The 16,981-nt window shown below is 33.2% G+C and overlaps 1 long non-coding RNA gene across 1 annotated transcript; it reads left to right on the forward strand.

Moving 5' to 3' along the window:
- The first annotated feature begins 10,710 nt into the window (after nt 1-10,710).
- On the forward strand, nt 10,711-15,718 carry LOC139501600 (uncharacterized). The gene is made up of 3 exons (XR_011658613.1): nt 10,711-10,842; nt 13,624-13,821; nt 15,220-15,718. It is a non-coding gene; the product is annotated as an uncharacterized lncRNA (long non-coding RNA).
- Nucleotides 15,719-16,981: the final 1,263 nt, after the last annotated feature.

Raw genomic sequence — 16,981 nt, forward strand, 5'->3', positions numbered from 1 at the left:
TAATTATTTGTTACGCCCCCTATAAATATCTGACCAGTCCGGTTAATCACCCCAGACGCTATATATATATGCGTCTGGGTTATCGAGACTATGGTGACAGGGGAGTGTAACCGATGAATTGATCCTGAATCAGATAAGATTTTCCCGGTACGTCTAAACACCGCTCAGGAAGACCTCCTGGGTGCACACATGCAGGGCATACAAAGTGCACTCATGGCAGACCCTATATAGTCGCCGTCGTATCTGCACACATGATGGATGTATATATTCGTTATAGATCGTCATACACTTCTCATTTTAGAGTTAAATTTGCAAGCAACCTCTTAAGATTCTAAAATAATACTTCTTCTTCTTCTTCTTTTGTATCTCCCTCCTATTGTAGGAGAACCACCGTCCTTGTATAACGGCGTAGACTTTTAAAATCCCAACATCATAAAAAAACACTCACATATTACGGAATAGTTATATATATATACACACAAATGTAAATCTTATCACACGGTATTTACATTAAGTCATAAGGTTAAGAAGGATCCCTATAATCGCTTGATATTTACATTGATTTAAGGAATATCTGTCACTACTGTTACATCTTTTAAGTCATTCACAATAGCTCCTGCCCATAATCTGTGATAATTACGAATTTTCGGCCAATATAGTTGCTCGCCTTTGGTATAGTTTGTAGCATAAGCCTCTTGAGATTGTTTCTATCCGAGTTTTCTCTGTATTTTTGAGAAAGTGGAAAAACGAACAGTCAATGATCAATCTAGCTAAATACTCGTTGTTATTGAACAATTCATGGAATAATGTCTCGTCATTCTCTCCTCTCAAGCATGTTTTGACAAAGGTTTTTAACTCCTGCAAAAATGGTGATCTAGTTGTTTTCAGCACTGTGCATTTAATCAAAAAGTGAATCATATCCTCCGTCTCAATATGACATAACTGACAAATTGGTGACACTTCTGACTTTGAATGTTTTGCTTTTAAACTTTGCAGTACGATTGTTCCCACTGCAATTTTGGCTTTTAAGTGTGCCATAATTATTGCAAACGGTTCATTACCACAGCTTGTCCAGATGTTGTGTGGTTTTCCTGGTACTGTATCACTTAAGTTCAAATATTTTAAAGTAGATTTATTCTCTGCTTCTTGTTGTAGAGTTAAAATGAAATGACTGCTAATTGTTTGATTGACCAGCTTGTTCCAAGTTTCTTTTATTGGTGGGTTGTCAATGAGATCATGCGGAGAAGGTAAGTTATATTGATCTGCAATTTCGGCTACTTTTGGAAACCAGCTTCCAGAGCTGATTGATTTCATGGCAAGCTGACGGATCGCAATATCTTTTTCCACTGATTCGTCGTTCCTGATGATATTCCCGAATGTTTTAAGGATTTTCTTGTGAATTTCACCTATGATAGGAATTCGTCCTAGTAGAAGGAGAGATGCTGAGTTGGCTGATCTTATTGGAAGGTGTTGAATTTGTTTCATGAGTTTCCTATGGTACACCTCTAGTTTCTCCATGTCATTTCTTGAAATGTTTATTACATCTAGGCCATACAGCAATCTGGGTATCACATAAATCTGAATAAGGTGTGCTGAAACATGTGGATTTACACCGTTTAGACCGTGGAGCCCTGCACCCATTAGAGAGTAAGTGGTCTTTCTAGCTGTAATCACTCGCTTGCATATCACCTCTTTTGAGCCTGATTTCGATGTAGAGTCTCTCTCAATTCCTAAATGCACAGCTGATTCAGAAGTTGATAAGTCTTTGTTGTTTAGTGACCATGATCTATTTTCCTTGTCGTTGAGTACTAGAATCGTCGACTTTTGTTCACTTAGTAAATATCTTTGTTTGTTCGCATAATATGCTTGTATGTCTAACATTGTTTGGAGCTCAGTGGGGCTCTTCGATATGAAGGTGACATCGTCCGCCACAGTTGGGATGCCGCAGTAGGTACATCCAATATATGCCCCCAATTGGTTTTTCTCAAATGTCTTCAACAGTTTATTGATAAAAATTTTGTAAGCAGTGGGTGACCATACGCCTCCCTGCCTCACTCCTTGTTGTTCTTGGATAGGTCTTGAGATGTTTCCATTCCATTTTATTTTTGATGTAACTTCCTCGTACCAGTTTTTGAAGAATAGCCAGTTGTCCCCATGTAGTCCAAAGTTATACATTTCTCTAAGCAGACCCAAGTGCCAAAGGATATCAAACGCTTTCTTGGCATCCATAAGTGCTATATACAGGCTTGAGTTTGACTTGTTTGCTTCTGTTATAAGCTCTGTGAGTATTAAGGCAGCAATTGCAGGCATTTGTCCTTTGGTAAATCCTTTCTGAAGTCTACTTTGTTGTTTGTTTATTGAATCTTGGTTGTTTTGAAGATGTAGCTTCTCGACAATTTTTCCAATGAACATAGTGATGACAATTTTTCTGTAGGAGTTTGGATCCGTTTTCTTTTTTCCTTTTTTCAATATTGGACAGGCTATTCCACTCTTTAGTAAAGATGGGATATCAAGATTTTGAAAGATGAAGTTGATGATATTTGTCAAGATAGAAATGAGTGTATGTCCTCCAAACTTAACATGTTCAGCGGTGATGTTTTCTTCATCTGGGGATTTTCCATTTTTGAACGATAGCACAGTTTTCTTTACCTCTTCCGTTGTAGTTACTGGTATGTTATGGGTTTTTGAATGTTTAAATAGTTCAGTGAGACTTGTGGTGTCTCGCTTTACATTTGTAAAGTGATCATTGTCAAAGTTCACATTTTCACATGGTGTTGAGAGTTCTTCAAAGTATTGAGCGAATGCCTCTGTAATTTCAATTTGGTCATTCAAAGTATTATCTTTAAATATCAAAGATGATCCTGAGGGGTTCGACGGGTCACGTTGTTTCCTCACCAGTTTGTAAAACCCTTTGTCGTTCCTTTCATTTAGTTCCATTAGTTCCTGATATTTGTTGTTTCTATTTGTCGCTTCAAGCCTCCTTTGGAGTGATCTTAGTTTTTTCTTAGAGTTCTTATTGTTTTTATAAATCTCGTTTTCTGGATTTGTTGGTTTGCCCGCAGCTTTCCATTTTGCATGGTGTATCTTAGCCGCACTAGCAATTTCTGGGGCCCACGGTTTTTTCCTTGGTTTTCCTGTTCTTTTCCTTCTGTTTATAGGAACACTACTATTCTTTACTGCTGATTCTGACAGTATCTTACAGATGGAATTGATATTATCTGATATATTGTCACATGTTAGTATGAGTTCATTGTCATCTATGAGTGCTAATCTAGACTCAACTTCTTCTTCATATCCTTTTTTGTCTATCTTATTCCAATTGATCCTTAACTGATTTAGTTTTCCATCTCTTTGATTTGATAGTTTTATCTCACACGGTATCTTCACTAGAATGGGATTGTGAGTAGATGAGTTAGTTGGTTCCCTGTCGAATGTTATGTATGTTGATATCAGGTCACTGCTCTGCATGAAGTAATCAATCTGGGAAGCATCTCTTCCGTTATAATGATAAAAGGTAAAATCAGAACCACAAGATTTTGGTATATACATTCCATTTTCTTTAATAAAATTCATAAAAGCTTTGTCCTGAGAAGAATTTCTCTTTATAGATGCGTTCATGTCTCCACCAATCACTATGCTTGCAGAGCCACTGTATTTTATGATGATTTCAGATAATTCATCAAGAATTTGTTGATAGTCATCTAACGTGTTAGAATTACCCCTACAGGGCATGTAAACGCATAAGAACACGATCGGGTTTTCCACATTAAATCTAATCCCAACTATTCTGTTACTGCCATCCGGTAGAGGTTCAATGAATTGTTCAAGTTTCTTGTGAGCGCATATAGATACTCCAGCATGCCCCCTACGCCTTTCCGAAAGATCTGTGAACAAGTTGTCATCGAAACACTTAGTGAAACAAATAAAGTCGCTTAAACATTCTTGAAGTTTAAATTTTTCAAAATTATGTAGCCAGTGTTCTTGTAATAAAATAAAGTCTGCTCGATTTGCTAAAGTTTCTAAGTAAAGTTTGTTGCTTGTCAGTCCCTCTATATTCAGAGACACTGCAGTAATTGCTTTTTGTATTAAAAAGTTCGATGAGCAGACAGAGGAGACATCAGGTTGCAGTGGTGAGTCTGTTGGTGGTAGTATTTTTGAAGGCTTGCAGCAGGTGTCATTTCCCAGTTTTGATTGTGATTGTTGTTCGGAGTGGCTATTTGTCTGATGTTCTGATGCCCTGTAAAATTTGTGAGGAAAGTCCCCTGGTGTTGGTATTTTGGAAGGCTCATTGCAGGTGCTCTCTCCCAGTTTAAACTCCGATTGTTGTTCGGAGTAATTGTTTTCCTGGTGTTCTGATGCCTTGTTGGTGTACGCTGTCGATGTGTATGTTGGATATGATGTTTTTCTTTTTTCCGAGTTTTCGTCGGTGAGGGTTTGTCTAAAAAATCCTCATCATTAAGAGAATCGAAATTAAGATCTTCAAAACTGTTTGCAATTATGGATGTAGGTGTTCCATGTGGCGTACAGGGTTGTTGCTCCTTATTTGTATTTGGTGGAGGCATATGGTTTGGTTTTCTTCTCCTTTTTCTCGGCTTCTGTGGAGCACCAATTGTCTTATGAGTTGAGTTGTTTTTCAAGATAAGGAGTTCAGTATTGAATAATGCTACTAAAAATATATTATTTCCCCCAATTTTCGCAATTGTTTCGCCATATAAAATATTTAGGCGACTGTGCTTTTAGTGAATATAAACGATGACGAGACCTCACGAATAAATATAAATATGAAATATACTGGAACATCGATTAGCATAGATCGAGCAGCAGAGTAAACTTCCACATAAATCTCGAAGTTATTTACGCCGGATAATATAGACTGTGCTCCTGAATAAAGTTGTCAAATACATTAATTTGTGTTTTTTACTTCTACAAGAAATTTGATTCAAATGCTAATTACGCACCATTTGCTGAGCAGAGAATCATTCTAAGCCAGGAACCGTCTATACTAACTGATAACAGTAAGAATAGAAAGTCTCTGTAAAAAGGCAGTCAATACTAACAGAACTGTATTAACTAAATGATACATGTACATCAAGTTCCAGCACCTCACCAAGCACCCTTGCCTTGCATACTGAGATGGCAAACTGCTGTGTGTCAGTATTTTAATATAAAACTGCGTAGGTTCATATCGTTTGATTCAACGTTTGTTTGGTTATTTTTTAAGGATCGTTGTAAAATTATATCTAAATCTTTGTTAAAATACGATTTTAAATTGTTCAATTCTTTCTATTTCATAATTTTGTCAAAGTCTACTTTTTAAAGTTTTAAATTTTACAGAAAAAATGAATATTCCAATTTGATTTGAAGAAAATCTTTTTGAACTGTCATGACATGGTGTTGCAAAGCTGATTACAGGTAACTATAACATACAGTAATTTTCCATTACGACAGTGCGTGTATTCTCGGGTGTGTATAACGTATAGCTTTCTAGAGAACATCCTGTCTACGTGTAATACAGATTGATGACATTATACAACATTTCTTTGGTTAAATGTGATAAGGTATCTGTGTCCATTCCCTATTTCAACACCACTAATTTTTCGAAGAAAAAAAAAAAAAAAAATTATATGAAATTAAGAAGAAAAGTAGCAAATATAAACTTCAGTAATTGCGCATTGAGTAAACATAATTCCAATATTGCATGAACAAATCCGTGAGAAAACGTATATATACATGTATGAATAAAGATGTGTTTTAAAAGACCTATTGGCATTATTTCACACTAGGACCTAAGATGACTAGAACTAAGCAATGGTTGATCCAGAAATTTTCATAAGTGGGGACTCATTGACTGCCTTAGAGGGGTCACGTCCAGTCATGCTTCCGTGATTCCCTATATAATCTACCATTTGTTTCCCAAGATTTAGGAGGGGGGCTGGTACACACATATATATATAAATATACCTCTGCGGCGGAGCCAGCCATTTGAAAAGAAGGGGGTCTCAACCCAGGACAAAAGGGGGAGGGGGTGGTTCCAACCATATGTCCCCATTCAAATACATTGATCGTTCAAAAAAAGGGGTGGTTCCAACCCCCGAAACCCTCCCCCTGGATCCGCCACTGATACCTAGTATGCATATAATTAAGCTTTGAATATATGCATATAAAATAATGGTACGTTTAAAAACCGTTCAGGATCTCCTGGTTGCACACAGGACATTAAGTAACTTAGGACATGTATATATAATAGTAAGAGTTCAGGGTATACATTCGATAACTAACATATTTTATAATTTTGTAATTTTTGTTTTGATAAAATCAGAGACATATAATACATGTATTGAGACATATATACATGTCTCTGAAAAAATCAAACCATCTTTAAAGAAGTTATTTCAGTTTGAATCGACTGTCTTTTGCATTAGAATTCCAAAACGTTAATGTTATTTACAAATGCCAAAACCTGCAAGAAAGAAACATTTATATTCGGTGATTTTTACACTAAACGTTTTCGTAATTTGTTTTAAAAATATTAAAAAGTACATGTACATCGTTTTTTCAAGATTTGTATAGTAACTGGTTTAATTAAGTCCCCTTGATGAAATTTAAATTGCGAGACGCTAATTAATAAACTATGATCTATCTATCGGCATGCGTCGTTATTTGGGATACGTCACGGATGACCGATGGTCATATTCAATACGATATACCAATCATCATTTGAATTTGGGCAATTGATCTTTAATAATTAGGACTAATTGGTGATGGCAGAGAATAAGTCGCTGGTGATGGTTAAAAACAAGTAAACTTTGCAAAAAAAAAGGTTTCCTCGGAAAAAATTATGAAAATATATGAATATGCTAAATAATTTTTTGTTCCGAAATAATAATTAAAGACGTTTAGAAATAACAAATTTTCACAGTTGGGAAATTTTCAATTCAAGTTATTTCATTTTGAAAACGTTGAAAAATATAGATCTTATTTAATGTTAAATGTGGGCCGCTTGGAGATCAACTTGTGAAACCCTGCATAATTAGGGTTTGTCTACTTTCGTCTTTTTATATTACCAAACATTCTATAATCAAGGATTTGTCCAAGGCCTTGTTATAATGAATATTATCGCCAATATCACCATAATTAAATAAAGAACAGATACAATATTCGCCTAAAGAGTTTGCCATCTAACAATTCAAAATGAAATGTTGAGTCGAAACTGAGGTACCAAATCTATAAAAAGAATCACTATTTTAGTCGAAATTAAACTGTATATAATATTCTTTTTTTCAAAACTCCTGAAATAATTTAACATTAACTATAGAGAGCTTACATATGCAAATCTGTTTAAAAGTATGTGAGCGTAAATAAAATTTGTTTATTACCCCCCCCCCTTTTTCCTTCTATAAAATTTAATTGTAAACGATTTTCGTTCTTAATTTGTGTTTGCTCATTAACTGGGGTTCATGCTGTCAAAAAAAAAAAAATGTCTCCTTGTGTAAAAGTTATTGATAAGAAAAAATTGAAGCTTCCAGAAGAATAACGGTACGTCTAAACACCGCTTGAAGGACCTCCTGATTGCACTCATGACATACGAAGTGCACTCAGGACCTTTTATAGTCATCGCACACAGGATGGATGCATATATTCTTTATACGCTTCTTATTTTAGACAAGGACGTATAACTAATATACGTCCTTGTTTTAGAGTTAAATTTGGTAGAATTTGTAATTCTTAGAAAATAATAAGGGCACGTGTCACTGATTACACAACTACTGAGCCATGAATTATCCAATCAACAAAATTAATTGGATTATCTTTATTGTTGTTTTATACATTGTGACCATGCGGGAAGTAATATTGTGACGTCTAGAATGAATATCACGATGTTTTAAGATTTTCGTCTTTTATTAAAATTTCGTTCCATAAATTTTTAAGTTTTATTCTTAATTTTATTATCATGTCCTGGACCAGTAATTAATTCTTTGCACGAGTTTGAAAAGGGAAATAATTATAAATGTTCATACTTTAAAAGAATTTATATTAATTAAAGTTTTGTATATGGAATCCGTTCTAAACGGTAAAAGCCGTACTTTTCAAACAATCAAATTCATATACATGTAGTTAGATGTTATTTCTCATTTTTATCGAACTTGTCCAGGAATTTTATTTTTGAGTTATACGAATATTTTAAGAAATCCGTTTTTATTAAGTTTTTTTTTCTCTAATTAAAGTCGTTTTGTCCAGTTTCACAAGCCTGAAACGAATTTCAATGCGAAAATAAATTCTGAAAATGAACTTGTCTCCGTTTTCGTCTCCGTTTTTTGAAAATTATGATATTTTGGGTATAATTATTTCTAAAAAATATGTAAGTTAGATTGTAGTAGCGAGAAATTTTAAAAAAGAAGATGTGGTATGATTGCTAATGAGACAACTATCCACAAAAGACCAAAATGACACAAACATTAACAAAGAAAGACTATTTCGAAGACAGTTTATTGACACGAAATCCGTTCAAACCACGACTAAGTCTTCGTGCACAGATTTCCGTTAAGGTTAAACTGATTATTGTACATAATTGTCTTCTCTTGTATAATGGTTTGTTGAGAATAAAGATATACAAATGTAATAAAATTTGATATTCAGTCAACATTGTGTTTGTTTAAAAACTTGATTTAGAGAGAGAGATAGAGAAAAGAATCACACTGAAAAACAAAAATCGAACTTGTTACAGAAAAAAAAAACGCAACTATAAAATAATTTTCTTTATTCGTGAACTGCAAAACACAACAAATTAATTTACCCGTCATCATGAAAAATAAACTGAAAAAGCACATCGAATGAGATATATGTTTTATTTTTTCTATATGCAAATTCATGTTAAAGGTAAAACTGAACTAAACAATACAATTCCTAAAAAACAATAAAGATAATCCAATCAATTTTGTTGATTGGATAATTCATGGCTCAGTAGTTGTGTAATCAGTGACACGTGCCCTCATTATTTTATAAGAATTAACATATCTATCTAAGTTCGATTCAGGCGCGGATCCAGAGGGGGGAGGGGGGTTCCGGGCGGGGGGGGGGGGGTTGGAACCCCCCCTTTTTTTGGCCGATCAATGCATTTGAATGGGGACATGTAGTTGAACCCCCCCTTTTTTTGCCCTGGGTTAGGACCCCCCCCCCCCTTTTTAAAATGGCTGGATCCGCCCCTGCGATTTCAACTTCTACCAAAATTTAACTCTAAAATAAGAAGCGTATAACGAATATAAACATCCATCATGTGTGCAGATATGATTACGGTAATGGGTCCTGAGTGCACTTTGTATGTCCTGAGTGCACTCAGGAGGTCCTGAGCGGTTGTTTAGACGTACCCGAAGAATAAATCATTTCCTGAACCTAAAATACATTTATCTGTAATTAAAGAAAATTCGCCTAAAACATTCTCTCATATATTTAAACAATTAATTGTAAAATAATTAATTCAACGTCGGACTTTCTGTCTGTTTACTAATACTTTTCTTGTTCAGTTTAGTTTATACCCATAATAGATGAACGGAAATAAGTACTTTTTTTAGGAAAATTTACAATTAGATGAACGGAATTAAGTACTTTTTAGGAAAATTTACAACTCAAATTTTCAAAAACAAAATTCTACACTTTTTACCTGGATGGTTTTCTCTGTCTCGAAGCCGCAACCTTTGACCCCGTATCAAACGTAGCGACCAACACCTCACATGACGTATTCTCGATGTTGAGGTATTGACAATATACAATCACATTTATCAATCACATTTATCAATATACAGCAAGTAAGTAATTTGGTGTTGAATGCCAGTAGATCAGAATTTGTTAATTGAACTTTACCTGTTTAAGGGGCACTAGCTGCCAAATTCATGTTCTTCATCGATTTTAATAAAATTCACATAACGTGTATATAGTGTTGAATTGTTTATTAAAATGTTGCGCACAATCTTGGCTGATATGCATAAAACCATTATATTTCATGACACTGCATGAAAAAGAAATTGACTTATCGCATAATACCAGAACCAGAGACATATATATTGTATCTAATATCTCTGCCAGAACTAAAAAATAAACTACAGTAAGTCCACATACACATAAGAGGGTATGGATGTGAATTAACAGAATAGAGAACAAAGGACAAAGAAAAACAAGGAATAAAGAATAATGGAAAAAAGTGTAAGTTATTAAAAATATAACTAAAACAAGAATGTGTCCCCAGTACACGGATGCCCCACTCGCACTATTAGTGCGAGTGGGGCATCCGTGTACTGGGGACACATACTTGGTCATTTTTTTAGTGAGGCATTTGCCTCACTTGCCTCAATGGATGCTACGGCCTTGACTATCATTTTCTATGTTCAGTGGACCGTGAAATTGGGGTAAGAACTCTAATTTGACATTAAAATTAGAAAGATCATACCATAAGGAACATATATACTAAGTTTCAGGTTGATTGGACTTCAACTTCATCAAAAACTACCTCGACCAAAAACTTTAACCTGAAACAGGACGAACGAACGGACGAACGAACGGAGGCACAGACCAAAAAACATAATGCCCCTCTACTATCGTAGGTGGGGCATAAAAAGAAGACAGAAAAAAAGACACCCCTCCGAGACGAGCCTTACATGCACTGTTATTACCCAAGGTTAATTTTACGGCAACTCATTTTATCTTTCTTGGCTTAGAAATAAACATAATTGACAAGTTTCCTTCCCCTGCATTCTCGATCCCACATGTAAATAGCACGGTGATTTCAAAAAGACATTGATACATCATTACAACACTTGCCGTCAGTATTTGAATATATTGATTAAGAAGGTATAGAAGATTAATGCAATCACACTATTATCCACCACTGGCCTAAATAGTTAGTCCGCAAACAACGAGGGTCATAAAAACCCAGCACTTTGAACACAGCCACCGGCATGGTGTGAATCTGAAAGCTTCCCACTATCCATTTCTACCCATAGAAAACTTTTGCCTTTCATTTATCAAAAATGAATATGTTGATATTAATGGTATATAAGAATTATTGGGGAATTCAAACCATTCCTATTGTAAGTGATAAAACTAAATTTATATCAGGGTGATTAAAATGAGGAAAAAAAAGGGGGAATCAGGAGTTCAGGGCCCCCTGTTTGGGAAAATAATTGGTTGATTATATATGGAATCACTGAGTCATGGCAGGAAGGGCCCCTCTTAGGCAGTCGGTGGGCCCCACTTATGAAAAATTCTGGATCCACCACTGTGGTCATGGTGGTCTTCAGTTGTATTATCTTTTAAAAAAAAAATTACACCTGTATAGTGTATATTCTTTAGTGTAAATCAAGGGAAAATACTGTGAACTATCTGTGCATTGGGGCTTATTAAAAGGTATTTCGGGGGGAAGAAAGAAGGGAGGGTGAGTCCATGGGAGGTAATCCCCACCCCTTTCAATTTGAGAATATGCTATTATCTTGTAAACGGTCCAGATCCCCATCCCTAAACCATATATATTCTTGAATGGGACGATAAAACAAATCAAATGAAATTAAAAGGAGGTCTTTGGGGGTTACCCCACTCTGTTCAATTTGAGAATGTGCTATTATCTTGTGAACGATCCAGATCCCCACCCCTAAACCATATATATTCTTGTCGGGGACAATAAAATTAATAATGAAATAAAATAAAAGTGAAGTCCCACCCCCTCTAGTTTGAAAACTTGTAAACGGTCAAGATCCCCACCCCTAAACCATATTTATATATTCTTGTATAGAACAATAAAACAAATCAAAGGAAATATAGGGAGAGTCCATGGGGTTCACTCCCACCCCCACATGTTTGAGAAACTTTTAAATGGTTGAGATCCCCTGTCATCCAGTGGTTAGGTGAAAAAATTTCAGGATCCCTGATCCCCACCGTCAAACCATATACAGTCAGGGGACTTACTTAAATGAGTGATTTTTAAATCACTTATTTAAGTAGCAAATTAGAAATTTTGTTATAAATTGTGATTTTGTAGTTATACTAAAATTTTAAAACACATAGGTTTGGAAAATATCTTTTCATTAGTAAAATTGAAAAAAATGAACTTTTTGCTTCTTTTAAGTAAAAAGGTTTATGCCTTTGGTGCAATAATTTAGCTGCAAATTCTATTTTAGTGGATAAAATGCTATTATAATGGCCTAACTTAATGAACTGATACTTTCTTAACAGATTTTTCCCAGCAGTGGGAGTATTTTTCCTGGAAAGTTCAAGGTTTCATCTTTCAGATTATGTAATAAAATTCTACTGTTCGCGATAAAAATTTCACTGTTCGGGGGTGTTGAAATTAGTGGGGGTTATTAGAATAATGATACTTAAAGAAGTGATTTTTTTAAAGAAAATTGAGGTATGATACTTAAACAAGTGATTTTTATGTCATTATCCTAGATTCAGTACAAGGTCATCACCTGACATGACCTGGTCATCCTAGACAACACAGATGTTGGTTCTGATAAGTTTAGAAACATAATTAGTCCCTGGATCATTAGTATTCTATATTTAAAACTACAATAAAATTAAATCACTTAGTGTAGTGATAAATTTGTACTACTTAAATAGGTGATTATTAAAGAAAGACAACTCAAACTTACAACCTTTATGAACATAATTTTACTTGAATCAGTGATTTAATAATCACTCATTTAAGTAAGTCCCCTGACTGATATATATTCTTGTATGAGACAATAAAACAAATCAAATGAATATAGGATCATCCCCTTTGTCTTGGGTTGGGAACCCCCCTTTTTAAAATGGCTGGATCCGCCCCGGCATACCATCTAGCTAGCTATAAAGGCTTTAAAAATATGAAATCAAACAAGGAAATTAACAGTGTAGGCAACTGTTTTGAATTTAAAAAAAGTCTTTTACATATATATAACAATGTTAAATTTTTTGTGCATTTATTTTTGCTTATCGTATTTTCAATAATAGACAAAATTGCATGATTGAATATTGTAATTTAAGAAAAATCAGCATACATGATATAAAATGGGAAGTGGAAACTGGGAATTTGACAAAGAGACAACAACCCAATCAAAGAGCAGACAACGGCCGAAGGTCACCTATGGGTCTTCAATGCAGTGAGAAAAATTCGGCACTGGTCTTCAGCTCATAAATATGTATCAGAAATGAAAACGAGATACAGCTTTCAGTTGTATTAATAAAAACCTCACAATAAGTTCTGAATATCAGAATATACAGTATTGCAAGATTCTCTCAAAATGTACACATAGAGCTGAAAAACTGTCAGTGACTGTAAAATTAATCATGCTTACATTAAAGTCCATGGAGTCCATCTTAATATGCATACTCTCGTACAAAGGAATATAAGTATGCAATAGACATCAAGTTTTCAAAAATAAGAGTATCTATGCCATTAATTTACGACAAGATCTTAATCAAGTAATAATTTTGGTTTGTTTAACGATTTCGGAGGTTAGTATGACCTCCTCTTTGGTGATGATGTTTTCGTTTTAAAGTTGGGAAAATTGTTTGTACATCATGTACATGTACCAACAAAAATAAAAACACAAATTCAATCTAGAATTATGTTTTTATCATTTTTTTTATGTTTAGGTTGTCAGCAAGATGAAAAGGAAAAGTATGCAGTTCAAAATTCAAAATGTGGATAAGTTGAGGTTCTAGGTCTTACCTTTGCAGATTTTCATATTTTGCATGAATGAATTCAAAGGTTATATGATGGACAGCAGAGAAAGAAAAAAACAACTTTTCAATTATCCTGCTCCTGGATAAATGTAAAACATCTTGTTTTTGGTAAGTTTTATGCTCTGTTTTGATAGTGTTAGTGCATTCATCTTTCCTCTAAATTGTAAGTTTTTGGTGAGTGTTCACCATGAATTTCAGTAAGTAACTTGTGGATTTACATGTATATACTCAAAATTTAGTACTAATATTAATGGGATTTTAGCATGACATCCTGCCAAATGCTTGTTAATCATGTTTATGTTCCAGAACAAACAAGTATTTGGACTGTACGCATACAGTCTGCCCAATTTTAAGAAGTTGGTCAAGTTTATTACAAACAAATGTACAGTACAGATCAACATAACTGAAATCTTTAATAGATTAATACAAAAAGTTTAATTGCAGTTAAAATAAAAACACAGGTTTGGTTGAGCTGGTACCAGACAGTACAAGTATACTTAAATGGTCTGACTGTACACATATGGTGGGACTGTAAGTTCTGGACCATAAAAGTAAGATCCGAATACTGATATGGTCTGGAACATTTATACATGTCTTAAAATTAATATCAAACACATTGGTGTTTTTGAACTTGGTAATAAGTTATGTGATAGAACTATAATGTTTTGGGATATCAAAATCAAAAATATCCCATTTTTACTTTTAATAAAGAAGAAGATTATTGATGTATGTTTAAATGTATATTAAAATGAGACAGCAAGCCAACAACACAAAAAAAAGGATAAAACATACATATTTTGTTTGTATCAATGTTATAATTTCCAATATGTTCAAGGTATTTTTTCATTGAAATAAAACACAAATTGAAATCTGTCTGAACTTCAAAAGCTTAAAGAAATATTGTTTCTGTTGCCTGCGTTTTGTATAATATATTGCAAATTCTTGTGAATAATGGAATGTTATTATAGTTGTCTAAAGTTTTAACTTTTAACATTGATCTTTATACTGTAAAATTCATAAATTATTGCGTGCATTTATTATTGCGATTCTGTCATTTTAGACTTAAATGCGATTTTAAATTTTACGATTTTGAAAAATCCTGTTTAATCCATATAAAATATTTCATAATACGAGTTTAAATTATTGCGTTTACAACTCCGTTGCATTTTTCGCAATAAAAAAAAACTTGCATTAATTCCGAATTTACAGTATATATATATATTATGTATATAACTTGGGAAAATACCCAAATTTTATAAAGAAAAATAAATTAATTGATTGTTATATGGTATTAGAATAGGAAGATGTGGTATATTGCTAATTTGACAACCCTCCATCAGAGACCAAAGGATGTAGGCAGTTAGCAACTGATGACACTGGACAACCTTTAACAATCAGTAAAATCCATACCGCATAGCTATTTTTATTGAAAATCATATTATTGCTACATGTATGAAAACAATTTTGTATAATCCATTACTTTAGATTTTATTGGTTCTTTTTCAGAAGGATTGAAATTCACCACCTAAAATAAATGGAGAAAACATAGAAACAAGACCAGAATAAATTCAAAGAAAAAAGTTGGATCAGTTATTATTTTCATCACTCAGTCAATGATTTGAAGTTCTTTTAAATTAAAAAAAAATTGAAACCACAATAATGTCAAAGTTCTGTGCTGAATGTCCAAAAAGTGGACTTTACCATCAAACAATGCTGGATGATAAGAAACTATTAATGTTTTGTGTTGAGGGATATTGTGAAAAAAATAGATTTACTTAAATAGCTACTAGTATGTTAAGCCTAACAAAAGAGTTTTTATTGATTTCAAATGGCAAATAATTGTGTTTCAAGAAAGTATTCTATAATTCATGAATAAACATATATTGATACTTACATTATCTGCTTTGTTGTTTAAAAGTTTAGTTTTGTACAGTTAAAGAACAATATGCTAAATTAACATTTCCCAAGAAAAAAAGATATTCAATTAAAAAGATTCATCTTATAATAATTTACTACCAAATAGAATACATTGTAACATACACATTACTGTTTATTTATATCTATATATTTACAATTAGAATCCCATAGGATTTTAATTTGTCCCATAGGATATTAAAAATCCCATGGGATAATAAAAATCCCATGGGATTTTTTTTGTCCCATGGGACAACAAATATCCCATGGGACTACAATAATCCCATGGGACAAAAAAAAATCCCATGGGATTTAACCAAAATCCCATGGGATAATGGTAAATCCCATGGGATTTTGCCCTGTCCCATGGGATATTGAAAATCCCATGTTTTTATAATTCAAATTGCAAAATAAATATGAAAGTAACTGTAGAAAACCAATGAAATTATTGAATCCCATGTAATTCTGCACATTTTGGTTATATACATGATATTGTAGCTCTTGTTTGAGGCGGCGGCGGATTTGCAAATGAGTGTTTTGCAAATTAAAAGTGTCCAGTGTTATAAGATTATCTTTAAAATATAAATTAACATTTATAGTAGAAACTTGAAATTTTAAGAAAAAATTCTTAAGAATGAAAGAATAAATCAATCTGGATCTTTATATATATGTAAATATTCATAAATTGTTTTCCTATAAAAATAAGAAATGCAATCAAATAATCAAATGGTGAAAAATGTAACAATAACGGTAGAAATCAAACTTTTTTTTTAAACAAATTTTGTTCAAATGTTTTCATTGTTAAAAAGTGACATGTATACAGAAGGTTCATTCTATTCTAGTCTGTTGTCATATTCATGATTTTATTCTAAATGATATAGCTCTTACGTGTATGTCTTTGGATAAAAGTAATTGAAATGTAATTAATTAATAATATATGAATTGGGTGGACAACATGTTAAACTTAAACAATATATAAAAAGATTAAAATTAGCTTGAATAAGAACAATCATTAAACAGACTAATAATTATTGTAAGTTACTGACTTATCCAGAACAACTGAAATTAAATGTACTGCTATATGTAGGTCCAAGAACACATGTAAAAAAATACCTTTTGGAAGGAGGTTTTTAATGCTTGGTCTGAACTCCAAACTAAAGAAGCTGTTACAAACGAATATGATTTTATCACATCTAAAATTTAGAATAATAAACAAATTAAGATTAATAATCATGCCCCTCTGTACAAAAAAATGGACAGAAAAAGGAGTCTGATTAATTAATGTGTTACGGCCAGAAATCGCCTTTAAATTGTAGCCAACAAAAGACACAAATCAATACTAAAATTTAACAAT

Source organism: Mytilus edulis, chromosome 13 (assembly GCF_963676685.1).
Source record: "Mytilus edulis chromosome 13, xbMytEdul2.2, whole genome shotgun sequence".
Classification (NCBI taxonomy): Eukaryota; Metazoa; Mollusca; class Bivalvia; order Mytilida; family Mytilidae; genus Mytilus; species Mytilus edulis.